Source organism: Tachysurus fulvidraco, chromosome 3, assembly GCF_022655615.1.
Source record: "Tachysurus fulvidraco isolate hzauxx_2018 chromosome 3, HZAU_PFXX_2.0, whole genome shotgun sequence".
Lineage (NCBI taxonomy): Eukaryota > Metazoa > Chordata > Actinopteri > Siluriformes > Bagridae > Tachysurus > Tachysurus fulvidraco.
In genome coordinates this window covers 26,891,648-26,907,129 of record NC_062520.1, presented here as the reverse complement: position 1 = coordinate 26,907,129, position 15,482 = coordinate 26,891,648, and the positions used below count along the sequence as shown (strand labels likewise).

Sequence of the window (15,482 nt, the reverse complement as noted above, 5' to 3'; positions counted from 1 at the left end):
CTTCTTATTGGACGTAGTGCACTACATAGGCTTAACATTGAAATGTTTGGTGTTCTAACTAGGGCACCGTTGTAGTGAATAAGTGAGTTGTTTGGGATGTGCTCTTGTGCACGAGACGGATGTGAGTTAATCCGAAAAGTTGCCAAAGGAGCTGCGTTGAGGTGTCGATTAGGATTTCATTCGTTCTGTCGAATTCGTCTCTTTCTTTTACTGTGAGCCGCTTTTATAGTTCGCATTAAGATTTCCGTAATATTCGTTTTAGTAAGATATTTTCCCTTGCAAAATAACTAGAGTGAAGTTAATTAAACCTCGTGCTTCAGCTCCCAAACCACACTTCGGACCTCACGCGCGTGCATTAAGTGGTAAGTTCCCTAAACTAAAAAAAAAACCATTTAAAACGTTTTTACTCACTCTGGGCATACTTTATTAAAACGCATTGTCTATGTTTATATGTTTACGTCTGAAAACGTATCTTATCACGGGTTCAGTTTAGATCATTATTAGATTTAGTTCTGTTCTGTAAATTTTAAATGTTAAACATAAAAAAAAAGTTTTCCCCGAGATGTATTTACGGGGGGTCACGTGATCAGGCGGCTCATATTACATGCACTAGACTTGTTTTGTACAGCTGTTGCTTGCATATGAAATAGAGGTATAATTGTAGGTCTGTGTTTTTGCATGGAAAAGAAGATAAATGGTAATCAAAAGGAGGGAAGTTAAAAAAAATGAAAAAAATGGTCATTATTTTTAAAATGCGGTTTTTTTTGTAAATAAGCAAACAATCAGTTTACTTGTTAAAGTAAGTATTCGGTCCTGAAATCTCTGAAAGGCATTGAGAGAAAAAGATTTGCCATCATCTCATCATGGCCTTGTGGCCTGGAGTCACAGCACAAATGTTCAGTTGTGTCTAAAATCCATGGAGCATATAATCAGTCAGCTCAACCCTCCACCCCTCAGCACACCCATCATTTTCAAGGTGTCAGTCTTGAAATAGAGATGACTTGCTTTTCTTAGCTGCATGCTGGTGGTGATGTAAATGATCTCGTTAAAACAGGCTGAGTCCGGCTCATGGACACACAAACACGTCTATGTGGCTGTGAAGCCAACCAAAAAGACTCCAGAGTTTTTATTCCATACTGTAATGCGTCCTCTGTCTAATGCACACAAGCTCGTGTATTTATTATATAAACGAACTAAGATTGGCCGAGCATAGTGAAAATCTTTACCATCTGATTAGTCCACTGCTGACGTGCACATTGAACCTTCATTGTATTCATTGTGAATGTTTTTGATTCATTTATGTGGTGTTTTTTAAGAAAAGATGAAAAGTTCAGTCTTTCTCTTCTTTTTAAAAACTTAGAATTTTTGGACTAGGGACATGATGTGTGTATGTATGATGATGCCATGTATTGTACGTAGTTATGTATTAAGTATATCTATTACATAATAGGTTTTATAATACATTGATTTAATTTTATTTGTATAGTGCTTTCAGAATCAGAAAAAGAGCTTTATTGCCAAGCACGTTTGCGCATATATGGGATTTGGTTTTAACGTCCTACGCTTCGGGTATACAGAGATAACAAGACGAGAATATAAAAACAAACACGTATGTAAAAAAAAATATAAATTCTATGTACAGTTGTGCTATAGATGATAGAATCGAATGAGATGCAGGGATGAACTAGGATGGAGATTGTAGCAATTCATTGTAAGGTTATTGTATTTCATTGTTCATGAGGTAGATGAAACTGTTCTTGTTGCTGGTTGTGCTGGTATTTGGAGCTCTGTAGTGCCAGCCAGATGGATGACTTGGATTTGAGGGCTCCAGAGTGAATTTCTGAGCCCTTTTCCTCACGCTGGATATATACAGTTCTTGAAGGGTGGGTAAGAAAACACCAGTAATCCTTTAGGCAGTCTGAACCGTTCTCTGTAGTCTGTTGATGTCTGAATTTGTAGCTGAGAAAACCAGACAGTTATTGGAGTGTACAGAACAGACTCGATGACGGCTTGAGTAGAACAGTTTCAGCCGCCCCTGTGGCAGGTTATACTTCCTTAGCTGATTACATTTACAGCATTTAGCAGCTACCCTCATATAGGTGACACCAGAGGGTGTGATTTTAAAATAAACGGAAAATTTTTACTATGTGTTTATAAAGTGCATTTATGTCACCAGGAAATGAATTCTAGTTAAAACATACGATAATAAGAAAATGTTGCCTCTCATAAGAAAACCATAAGGCAATATTCAGTTTGGCAGAAGCAGTTCATGTTACAATATTTAGCCCATGGAACAAGAGAGAGGAACTTTGTAGATGAGATTAAAGTTTTAAAATGAAGGTCATGGAGAAACAGTATGTATCGTTCTGAAATGATTCTATTCTCTCTATTTACTCATTTTTTGGGAGACTGAATCTGGCTGACATTACAGAAAAAGACAGGAAGTTAGTGACGTTGTGGAAAATTAATACACAGTGGTGTGAAAAAGTGTTGGCCCCCTTCCTGATTTTTTCTTTTTTTTTTGCAAGCTTGTCACACTTTAATGTTTCAGATCGTCAAACAAATTTAAATAATCAAAGATTACACAAGCAAACACGTGTAGTGTTTAAATGAAGGTTTTTATTATTAAAGGAAAACAAAATCCAAACCCACATGGCCCTGTGTGAAGAAGTGTTTGCCCCCCGCCCCCATAACATAACTAATGACTGTATGTTTTTGCCCTCAACCAAAAGTCAGCTAGAAACTGGCAACCAGCCATGAGACACGATGTTTTGTCCTCACATTGAACATCCCATTCCAGATTCAGTTCTGCTTTTGCTCTTGCATAAAGCTTCTTTCTGGGTGGCTTCGCACTAGATTTTGGAGTGTGGCTACAGGGCTTCGTGATCATTCGGCTAAAGAGCATTAGTGAAATCAGGTAGCGATGTTGGGTGAGGAGGTCTGGCATGTAGTCAAGTGTTTCAGTTCGTCAGATGATGGTCAGGTGGGTTGACATCAGGGCTTTGTGCAGGACACTCTAATCCATCTACATAAAAACCTTTATACATTTTGTTTTTTTTGCAGCATGTTTGGGCCTCTTGGCTCCAGTGAAGGGATGTATTGTATTGGCATTCTTGACCATGGTAATAGTCTGAGGGAGAAGAACATATTGGTGTGATGTTCAGGTGTCCACATACCTCTGGCCATATGGTGCATGTTGCGACACCTTGAAGAATACTTAAAGTGTAAACACGCATTTAAAGAAGTTGGTGGAAATATTCCTATGAGATTCTGGTCCATGATTATCTGATGCTCTTCACAAGAGCACTTTCTTGCTGTGAAGCTCCTCTTCAAACACAGCCCAAAGGTCATGGATTCCGACCCCGTGACCGGGAAGGCCACTGAAGAGCTCTAAAATAATTGTCATCTTCATGAAACCAGTCTGAGCTTTGTCACATGATGCTTTATTCTGCTGGAAGTAAGTAGCCATTAGCGGATGGTAAATTACGATGGAAGATATGCAAGTGTTTAGCAACGGTACTCTGTGATTATTTGGTATTACGAGCCCAACGTGAGCTAAGAAACCATTCCCTCACCATTAAACCACCTCCACCAGCCTGGACTGTTGACACTAGGCAGGTTGGGTTGATAAATTCATGCTTTTGGTGCCATATTCTCGAACATCTGTAATCACTGGTGTGGTTTTCTGGTGTAGCCCATCCATCACAATGTTCACCGAGTCGTGTATTCTGTATGCTCATCACAGCTGTACAGTCAGGCTCTAAAAATAGCCTTTACGTAGCCTTTATGGTCATTCTCCGTCGCCCTCATCGACATCGTGTTTCCTTCTCCAGATCCGCCGCTCACCGGATGCGTTTTCTTTATTGCTCCATTCTAAGTAAACTACAACACTATTACTTGTGAAAATCCCAGGGGTTCAGCAGTTATAGAAATACTCATAACAGCCCAAAATCATTCCGATCATAATTCTCCCATTCTGATGATTGTTTACACACACACACACACACACACACACACACAAAACCCCTGATGACGTTATTAGAATCACTTAATAGCTGTAGGAAAAGAATGCATGTAAATGTGTGTGTGCATATTTTACTTACCTTACATGTCATTTTGCAAGTGCTCAGAAAAACAGGTCACGTTTGCATATGAACATGTTGGCGAATTACAAATGACTTATTTGTGGGTGTTCAGGACGAGGGGATTTTCATATTTCTTTTTTTTTTTTTTTTTGGGGTTTGATTTAAGAATTATATTTATTGTACTGTGAAGTGTGTGTGTGTGAGCACACATGTATGTACAAATCAGAAGAATCAGAGAGCTTTATTGCCAATTATGTGTTTGTCTCTGACTCACTCACTCGTTCTCTCTCTCTCTCTCTCTCTCCCCCTCTCTCTCCCTCTCTTACACTCACTCACACACTCTTGTTTTTCAGACGAGATGGAGCTCTCTTTAGTCGCACTGTTCTGTTTCTCCCACCTAGCGCCAGTTTTGGGTGAGTGCTCTTTATCATGTTCTCCGCTCTGCTTTTTTCTTCCCTCACTAGTGACTTCATTACTAATTACTTTGCGTGTGTGTCGATTTCATTCTCATGTGTTTCCATTGATGCATTCCTGACTGTTCCGAGCCGTTCAGAAAAGCGTGCAGGATTTCCCGACATGTTTTCTGCCCAGCATAACCTGTTTCTTAGCACATAGCTGGAGGGATAATGCAAAGAAGATGCAAAAAAAGGAAACATCTGCCTTGCTATGTTCAACAGTTAGAAATCTGTTGCATAGAGAAAGCCTGGGGTGAAAGAGAGCAGTAATAGCCCAGAGGAAAAGTCCCTTTATTTTAATCTGCGTATAGGAACGATCCCTTAACAGGAAGTGTGTGTGTGTGTGTATGTGTGTGTATGTGTGTGTATGTGTGTGTGTGTGTGTGTAGGCTCAGCTTTTGGCAGGGAGATGCCAGGTAAGTGAGTCGAGGTGAAGATGTGTGTCTCTCTCCAGCTGTTTTTTGGCAAAGCTTTGTTTGGCTTTTTTTTTTTAAGCTTCTTGCTGTTTTAAACATGCTCTGCCTCAGGATACATCAAAATGTCTGCACGATGCATCACTGTCATGCTCGCAAAGGTAAACAAATCACAGTACTATGCTTCCCGCGAGTAAAATGAGAACTTTTCACACCTGACTGATGGTTGTTGGGCGTCCCAGACATCGCAGAAGAGCGGGGAATTCGGTGATCTCACACACACCCTCAAGTGCTACATTTTAGTGCTAAAGCTTAAAGTTCTTTTTCTGATAGATTCGTGAATAAGAACAGTGATTTCTTTTTAGAAAAGCGTGTGTGTGTGTGTGTGTTGGTGACTGGCTTCAAAATGATTCCTGCCTCATGCCTGGTGTTCCTGGGATTGGCTTACAGAAGAAACTGCATCATTCGAGACTTCTCTGGTTTTCACAGCTGAAGAATGACATTTTTCCCCTTTTTTCTATTTCGGAGTCACGGTATAGTTTAGGAGTTCAGATTTATGACGTGTTATTTTCTAAATGAGAAATTTTATGCAGGTTTTTTTCCCTCGCTTTTTCAACGACGGACCTTACGACTCTCGACTTATCAACATCACAGCATCTTTAAAGATTAATAGTGGATAGAAGAATAATTTCTCACTCGTCGGATGATTCGAATGTGTTTTTGTCGACGTCGATGCTGATGATTTGGCCGGTACACAGTAATTAGGTGACCTTAATGCGGAGACCCCAGTGTTCCCGGAAGATTCCTTGAGAACAAGTTGACCTTCGCACTTTTCTCAGACTTTATTTATTTATTTATTTATTTCCTCTTTTTTTTTCCCCCTCCGAACTCAAGCGACTGTAATTCCACATACAAACACACAGAAGCACACAGCCACACGGTGTCGTTTAAAATGTCCGATGCTCTGGCACAGCCTCCTTGTTTGGGTTTGACAGGGATACGTGATAGCAGTGGTTCTCTCAATAAAACACTCCATTCATTATCCTGGGGAGGAAAAAAAAAGGATTCATATTTCCTCACCGTGTGCTGGAGTCTGCTTCTAGTAAGACTTCACCATCATGGGTGTGTTTCTGCAACAGTGTCTGTGTCTTTTATTATCCAAATGTTCCCATGGTGATGAAGGGAGGAAAAAAAATAAAGAGGACATTTTCTTGGTCCCCATGAGAAAAAAATCTTTTGTTGGGCAAAATAATCTCTGCACATAAAAGATTTCCTTTTGTCGTCATATGTAGCCATGGGAGTAAGAAATCTACAGTAAAAAATGATCGTATCTTTGTGTTTGTGTGTGTGAGCGAGAGAGAGAGAGAGAGAGAGAGAGAGAGAGAGAGAGAGCGTGTGTGTGTGTGCGGGCAAGCGCACGTGTTTTGTGCATGAGAATGCCAGTGTTATGTAAGCCTGAACACAGACTTCTTTTTGGCTGGCTCTCTCTCTCTCTCTCCCCCTTTTTTTCTTATAATTTAAATCAACATGAATCATGATGTTTTTTTGACTGATATATTCAGCGTAAAGCATCCCAACTAGTTCCAGCCGTTTATAGTGTGTTCCATTCTTTTAGCCTGATGATTTGTTCTCTGTTTCTCTCTCTCTCTCTCTCTCTCTCTCTCTCTCTCTCTCTCTCTCTCTCTCCAGCATCTACGATGGATGACGCTAACGGTAAGAATTTTCTACATCACATACATCTCTCTCGCATTATTTCCGCACCAGACGTGAGAGAGATGACGGAGAAAAGTCCCAGGTCAGGTTCCTAGCTGTGTTTGATGTGAAACAGAATGTTTAAGCCCCAGCATGGGAAGGAAAATGTTTGCCAAGCTCTTTGGCTAGTGAGCTGTTATTACAGCCTCGCATTCCAGTAGCACAAACATTCAGGCGTGCGAAAGAAACTCTGTTGGTATGTGTCGAGAGCTACAAACCGTTTGAGCAGAAGTGTACAGCAGTGTACAGTCTGATTTACACCAGACAAGCGAAGCAGAATAATGTTCTCATCGTGGACCCTGTTCACACGGCAGGTAAACGTGGCCCAAATCTGAGTTGTTGTTTTTTTTTTTTGGGGTCAAGTGACCAGGTCAGACTTCTTCTGGAGGAGTGTGAACATTCAAATCTGGCCCAGATCTGATTTTTTCCAATGTGGCCACAGTGTGAACAGCCAAGGCGGATTTGATGCGACTTTTACGTCAATCTACATCGACATTCGTCACAATTATGCACCGGCGAGTACGCACGGTCATGCAAAATTCATGCACAGTCGCGCACACAGAGGACCTGGCAATGCCAAACAGGTTACCCATCGTGCGGTGCCTGATCCTCGTTGCCAGCCAATACACCCCAACTCCTACACTTTTTCCTCACGGAGATGGGTCGCCTAAACTGAGTATCCTGCCGCAGGAATCTTGAGGAGAGGCGCTGACGGAGATAATCAAAAGTTGCCCTTGACATCTGAAAATTTTCAAAAAAAACTGCGTCTCTGTGAAGCTATTCACATCACATTCCCACCACTCCTGTTGTCGTCTCCACATCCACACACACTCTCATTCACTCACACACACACACACACACACAATACTGACAATTTTCCAGAGATGCCAATCAACCTACCATGCATGTATTTGGACCGGGGGAGGAAACCGAAGTACCCGGAGGAAACCCCCGAGGCACGGGGAGCACATGCAAACTCCACACACACAAGGCAGAGGCGAGAATAGAACCCCTAACCCCAGAGGTGTGAGGCGAATGTGCTAACCACTAAGCCACCGTGCCCCCCTTACACAAACATTTTGAAAGAAAAGCAAAAATGCTTACTTCCTCCATAACCTCGCCAACTTTTTAGCGCAACCGAGTGCTGCGTGTGACGTCCTCGTTATCGTTCGTTTGCGCATGCGGGTCAGTTCGAAACAGCAAACAGTTCCCACTGGTATCTGATATAGGCCACATTTTAAAAGGTAATGTGAACAGCCAAACAAAAAAAATCTGATCTGTGCAAAATATCCGAATTGAGCATTAAGACTCGCAGTGTGAACGGGGTCAAAATGACCATTGTGCAAAAGCTTATGGTTGTTAATAATGCAAAGTTACTGATCTGGTCGAGTCTCATGTCTTCTTATTTATTTCTCTTTGCAGATTATGACAGCCAGTTTCATTACGGTAAGCAGAGTGACACTTTAAGCTGTTTACAAAACGATCAGGCACAAAAAAAAACAGAGAAATTCCTGTGTGATGAGCGGAAACAAACAGAACGCTGAAGGAGATCCATGCGACACCGTTTCAGCCTCATCACAGCCTTCACATCGGTGCTGTCCGTTTATCTACCACTTTGATTGCATGAATAATACAGTCGCATCATGCCGATGAAAAACCACCTCGCTAATCAGGAAACATCTGGGAAGGTCAGCGGGTCGTTGTGCTCTCGCTGCGTTTGCTGAAGTAGACGGAAAAACTTCACCGCAGCCAATTTTGTCAAATTTGATTCAAGACCCTTTTTTTTTTTTTATAACAGTCTAATTATTAACATTTTGCAGTATGTTTAAACATAATGCCCAGCATGAGCTACAAGATGTCTGTTAAACTGGTGTGAATAATAAAGAAAAATATCTTAATAAATTAATAAATAAAAGCCAAGTGGTTTTGAGTCTTAGATCAGGAAACCGATCGAGAATTCATCAAAAAGTAGTTTAGCTCGCCAGTAATCTTGCTCAGCCAGAAGAGATGAGGATCATAAGGATGCGGTGGTTATGGTCAAGGCTGTTCTCAGTTTCTCCCGTCACTGAGCCACATTTCTGGCGCTCCTTCAGGGGGCAGGGTTTATTTCCACAATACAGCTAGAGTCGGAGCATGACCTAGCCTAGCCAGGAGTCTTAAAGTCTGGTGATAAGTACGAGTTAGTATACCGTCATTTGTTAATATCTGCCTAATGCGGTCGGATAGAATGTTTGTTCAGTAAATAATCTGCTGTAAAAACTTTAACAATGACTGTAACCGTAAAATAAAATCGCTAAAGCTACACATCTTACACACGTTGTATCAAGTATCATATCGTATTGTACTCACCAAGATTATGTCCCACATTTCCATATTTAAGCTTGTTATGGCTACGTTAACTTAGGATTCTCACAAGTCAGCGAGGCAGGAGCCCAACCTATCGTATATGCTGCTACGATCACCTACAATTTTGGCATAATGCTACTGTCCATCGTAAGATCGAAATATCTGTAGATCGAACTATCGGAACTCAGGAGAGTGTCTGTATTTTGCCTCCAGATCGTCCTGAAGGTCTTAGGGTACAGGATCGGTATGTTGGATTAGGATGTTAGCGGCGATGCTGACTGTCTCTCTCTTCTCTCTGTGTGCTTCAACACTCAAGAAGCCACTGAACCACGAGTCTGCGATCTACTGTAGCTGCGTTCTTGCAGACTCGATAACGATATAAATCAACGCAAATTATGTGAAAGAACACCACCACCATGTTCATAGACATAGATATACAAACATCCCAACACAATTCTTAGAAATTTTTGCTTATATTTTCTGATAACTATGCATATAATCCTCTTATGTCTCCTGTCAGACTACGAGTCAGTGCGGATTGGAGGTTTGGTCTTCGCAGCCGTGCTCTTCTTCCTGGGGATCTTTGTTATCATCAGTGAGTTGATGTTGTGTGGGTGGGTGTGTGTGGGTGTGGTAAAATACGATAAGCCAAAAACACACTGCTGTTAAACCCACGATAAACAAACCCGTTAGACCTAAAAAAGTCTCAGACGGTCAGTGTTTTAAACAAAATCTTCCCCCTTAGGCTGTGCATTTTAACTGTGAAAGAATCCGAGCACATTTTATCTGCTATGACTCAGGCACAGTTGATGAGATTTGTTGATGAGAAACAGGGCTTTTTTTACGTGCTGGATGATCAAATCGCAGACAAACAAAAGGTTGCACTGCACATGCCATTATGATCGCGAATGCTGTTGCCCCCTTATTATAGCACTTTAAACTACAAGTTACACTCGAGGAGAAAAGGCATCATGTGCAGCGCCGGTCAAACATTCTCATCGTCCTATAGTTTATATCATTGAAATAATATCAAATAACAACATAATCATTTGGATTGTATTCACTGCTGCTCGCAGAACAAAGTCCTAAAGATTTATTGTACTCATGATGACTTGCGGTTAGGATCGTCAAATGAATGAAATTACCCTTAAACTCTGAAAAGATTTCTGTTCAGTTCCGTTCAATTAAATTCTGCACTATTAACAATGGCCATAATAACAAAACTCCCTCTTTCTCTCCCACTCCCTCTTTCTCTCTCTCACTCTCTCTCATTCTCTCACGTTTCCTTTAGGCCGAAAATGCCACTGCAGAGGAAGACAGGCCTCTTAAAGTGAGTTGAGAAGTAAAACATTTCACATCAAAGCTTATCATGTGATACGGTGCAGTGTAAATTGTTTTTATGCTCACTATCTGTCTGTTCTTTTGTATTTTGGTTGCCTTGCTGTAGAGTTTAGTGTAAGTCAGATCTAGATTTACATTTACGACATTTAGCAGACACCCTTATCCAGAGTGACTTACAACTGAGCAACTGAGGGTTAAGGGCCTTGCTCAGGGGCCCAGTAGTGGCAGCTTGGTGGACCTGGATAAAACATTGTTTTTTAATGTTGTTGTTGTTTTTTTGTTTGTTTGTTTTTCTTTTCCATTCAAGGCTATGGGAATTTAATCCAGAAGCATCGTGAGGTAAGAAATCAGTTCATGATGATGATGGCAGGAAAAACCTCTGAGCCTTCACCTTTGACGATTACTAAATACATTACTTTGTTTCACACACCAGTAAGATCGTTTAATGGATCCGTCGGCAGTGTAAAGTGCAAAGTTCAGGTTGTGTCATGTGGCTGGAATTTGGAAGCTCCGCCATGCAGAAAATGGATCAGTGTGTGAATATTTGAGTGACTAATTGATATGTATTAAAGTTTTTATCTAGCAATTACACAGATGAACGCTCAGATTTTGTCCTATCAAGGAATCCGATAACTAATCAAAACAGTCTGTTCGATGATGTAACTACATTATAAAGATCAAGATAAAGATTTATTAAGTATACTTAAAAAAAAAAAAACTAGGTGGACCCGTAAAGGCTCTAAACATGTGATCTCGTCCTGGTGACATTATACGGAATTGTTGTCTTGGTAACAGATTTGATCAGACTCGACATGTTTCCAATCCAACCAACTCATTACGACGTGTATGAAGAACCCCTGCTTTTTAAAAAGCTTGGAGTTCGTTTAAATTATATCGTTCAAAATTGACCTTGTATTTAAAAAGATTCTGCTTATTCGTATGTTGGTTAGTTCCTTGTATAATTTTTTTTTTCCTCACACAGCATGTATTACCACCCAGTAGGAGACAGCAGTGGGATGGCGAAAGCTAAAATGGATCCTGTTTTCATGTGTTCGCATTTCCGGTTCAATCAAATCATCTTCTTTATCCAACGCTGCCATCTCTCCCTCTCAGATGTCTGATCCCTAAGTTCTTAGTTGACAATGTCTCTTATTGCGTGGTAGCGGGTCGCAGCTGATGAGGTCTTGCTTCTTGATTAGTTCATTCACTTCTTTTTCACCAAGACCCCTTGACATTTCCTTAGACTTCTGTAGATGATAGTTCTGAAGTGTTAAGGCACATTTCCCTTCATATTGTAGCATTTTATATGTTTTTGTAAATTCTTTTAATTGTTTGCAAGACACTAATTAGCTGTTGAGATTAGACATTGGGTTAAATGAGTACATGACTGACAGCTTTTCTATCAAATAAATACGATTAAATGACATATGCAGTGGTTTATTGTGGGACTCTTTTAACACAAGCAATAAATGAAACAAAAAAAAACTCTGACGTCTGCTATATAAACTCAGACATTTTTCCTGTTTACATAAGTTATCAGTAGCAGCCTGGATCAGTTCTGACACATTTTTAAAGCCTCCTTTATGTTACCACTTGGAACAATAAATGTATCCTGAGTACATTCATATAGTTGGTTTGATTCCAAAATATTACCTTAAGGTGTACCTCATTCCTAAAAGTGTTAAAGAAAAACTTGTTTCTCTTTGAGATGAATTTAGAAATATCTACGGGCCTTTTTATACCTGGTCACTTCGTGTGTTCTCTCTGATCCGATAGATATCTGATTTGTTAAAACTGTTCCATTTACATCAGGCCACATAAATGCGTCTCGGCGAATCGGATATCGATCCGATCTTTCTACTCCCGCCCAAAATGCTAATATATTTGACCTCATTTCCGGGGTAATTCAAATGGAACACACTTTGGTGTATGCGGTTTTCAGGATGCAATCAAAAAGAAGACGTAAAAACTCGTTACGACGGTTATGCTACAAAAAAAAACAGCATTTACTGTTTGCTGCATTTTTGCTGGTGGCAGATTTTAGACTCTATATTTGGTTCTAGGTTCGGATTCAGTTTTTTCATACCGATATACTTCTGAGGTCTCATTAGTATGCCTACAGAGGAAGGTCCAAGACTGAAAGGAAGGCTGTTATTACTTTATTTCCTGTGAAATATGCAGGACATCAATATTTCTAGTAGACCATTTTAAACACAATACTTTTTTGTTTTAAAGTAGAGCGCTGAGGAAATGATATGTGAAAGCAGTAACCGGGTCTCTCCCAGATGCCTCCAAGAGCACACAGAGACTGGAGAAAACATAATATTGGATATAATTGAAGGATTGATTACATTGGACTCACTTGATCTCAGTATACAGTAGTCACTAGATGTATAGGGGAAACATAGCTTATTAATGCAAAGATTGGAAAAAAAAATTTCATGCATTTGCACTCAACTGCTAAAAAAAACTTGATACGCTGGAGCCACCTGGGCCAAATACTTTTCCATATGTTCATTCATTCATTTTCTACCCCTTATCCGAACTTTTCGGGTCACGGGGAGCCTGTGTCTATCTCGGGCGTCATCGGGCATCGAGGCAGGATACAGGACTCCTGGACAGAGTGCCCCCATCACAGGGCACACACACTCTCATTCTCTCACACACTCACACACTACGGACAATTTTCCAGAGATGCCAATCAACCTACCATGCATGTCTTTGGACCGGGGGAGGAAACCGGAGTATCCGGAGGAAACCCCTGAGGCACTGGGAGAAAATGCAAACTCCACACACACAAGGCGGAGGTGGGAATTGAACCCCCAACCCTGGAGGTGTGAGGCAAACGTGCTAACCACTAAGCCAGCGTGCCCCCCACCTTCCATAGGTTCCTTCATTAAAAAGCCAAAGCCAATTCTTCAGCCAATGCATAATCTAGAGGTGCCATTTTTGTTTCACCAAACTCGCTGGTGAACTGGTGAGATACCAGTTAAACCATGAATGCTTATATAAGTTGAGCTGGCTACCATAATGCAATCCTAACTTTATGTTAGATTGTTTCGTGCTACAGCCCTCTGTACATTCTAAAAATAGACGGTTTGCTCATTCTTAGCATGTTAATTGCATCATTTAGCAACTGGCATCTGCTTCAACTCTCAACACAAGAAAGCCAGTGTCTCCATCCAGCCCCAAATCCCTGCCCCCCTGCTAGCATTGCGCATGTACAGAAATTCTGACCCTCGATAGCTGGAAAAGGTTAATGAGTTTACACTCACACACCACTTTTAGTGACAGTACATAACATTATGACCTAATTATTCCTATATTAGTCTCAGTGATCACATTTATATTATATGAATAATATATTTTCCATTCCATATTCCATTCCATAATGTAATATGGAATTCATTGTGCAGCTTTTTTTTAAATTTTATAAGGTAAATGCCATATATACTGTACAAGAAGAACTTGGCTCTTTTTTTAAACAAATGTTTATAATTTTCTAAATTCAATTCAATTCAAATTGATTTGTATAACACTTTTTACAGTTGTCATTGTCTCAAAGCAGCTTTACAGAACATAGACATAAAACAAAAGGTTAATATAAAAATTAATATAATACAAAAATTCAAGATTAATATGAGATATATTTAAATGTGTTTGTATTTATCATCAATGAACAAGTCTGTGGTGACCCGAGTCTTCATACAAGAAAGAATTGACCTTGTAAATGTTTCTGGAAAACGTGTAGATATCATGGTTAATATATCATGTTAATATATTGCCAAAGATGACAATTACATGTGATACCAATTTCACGTGTTCGCATATACATAAGTTATTGCATATTTTTTTCAGTAATTCTTAGTTTTTGCCTTGATAATAGAAAATATGAGCTAGGCATCATGTATGACAGTTGCCAAAATGAGATATGAGCTACAAAATGACCAGATCCTGCCATTAGCTATAAGACATATCTTGTATGTATAGGGCTTATATGTGGATATATGTGAAGCAATACAGGAGACCTATATTTCCTGTATATGCACATATATGCACCTCAATTTTGCCTATATGTGGCATATATACGCATATATGCAGCATATATGAAACCTATATGTGGCATATATACGCATATATGCAGCATATATGTGGCATATATACACATATATGCAGCATATATGCAGTATATATATTATCATATGTGCATATATGCAGCATATATGTGCATATATGCTACATATAGGTTTCATATATGCGCATATATATCCACATATAGATTTTTCCATGTGGGCCAGGTGACTGTAGAAAGGAAAAACTCCCTTGAATTGTAAAGGAAGAAACCTTGAGAGGAACCAGACTCAAAGGTGAACCTCATCCTTATATGGGTGACACTGGAGGATTGTGATTATAAATATACAGTCTGGAAAATGTTGTATTGATGCAAAAGACCACATAGAGTTGGCATCTCCTAGTATCGCAGAGTCTAACTGGAGCTGGTAAATCTCTAGATGCCTCAGGATTCTCACAGAGTCAGCCTCATCCCAGTGAAGGTCCAAAATCTTCATGGCACAGAAGACAATCTGAGCTGGTACAATTTCTGGATGCCTCGGGATGGGCAGAAAGAGAGAAGCAGTGGAACGTAGCTGCTGTTCATAATATGAGCAAGCACTAGATGATAATCTGCATTTGGTCTGATGTATTAGAGCACAATATTATGGGATGTATTATGTGTACGCCTGACTAAAGCGATGAGTTTAAACTGGGAAAGTGAAATTAAATGAAATTACAAACTACAAACTACAAACAAAAGCACCGAAAGCATGTTATATTTTAAAAGAACAATTAACAATTAAAAGAAAAATTAATTGATTTAATTACAATTCATGAAATAATGTGATTTTAATACCTGATTCGTTCTTGTGGTATTGATTGAATAAAGAAACATATTGATCGGAACTGATCGTGTGTGTGTGTGTGTGTGTGTGTGTGTGTGTGTGTGTGTGTGTGTGTGTGTGTGTGTGTGTGTGTGTGTGTGTGTGTGTGTGTGGCCACTAGAGGGCGCTGCGAAACTAACGGTTGGATTCCAA

General features: G+C 39.9%; 1 long non-coding RNA gene across 1 annotated transcript; it reads left to right on the top strand.

Annotated features, from left to right (window-relative positions):
- The first annotated feature begins 83 nt into the window (after positions 1–83).
- Positions 84–11,818, top strand: LOC113647025. Its single transcript, XR_003441588.2, has 8 exons — positions 84–362; positions 4,439–4,498; positions 6,643–6,666; positions 8,128–8,151; positions 9,572–9,646; positions 10,343–10,381; positions 10,700–10,731; positions 11,375–11,818. It is a non-coding gene; the product is annotated as an uncharacterized LOC113647025 (long non-coding RNA).
- Positions 11,819–15,482: the final 3,664 nt, after the last annotated feature.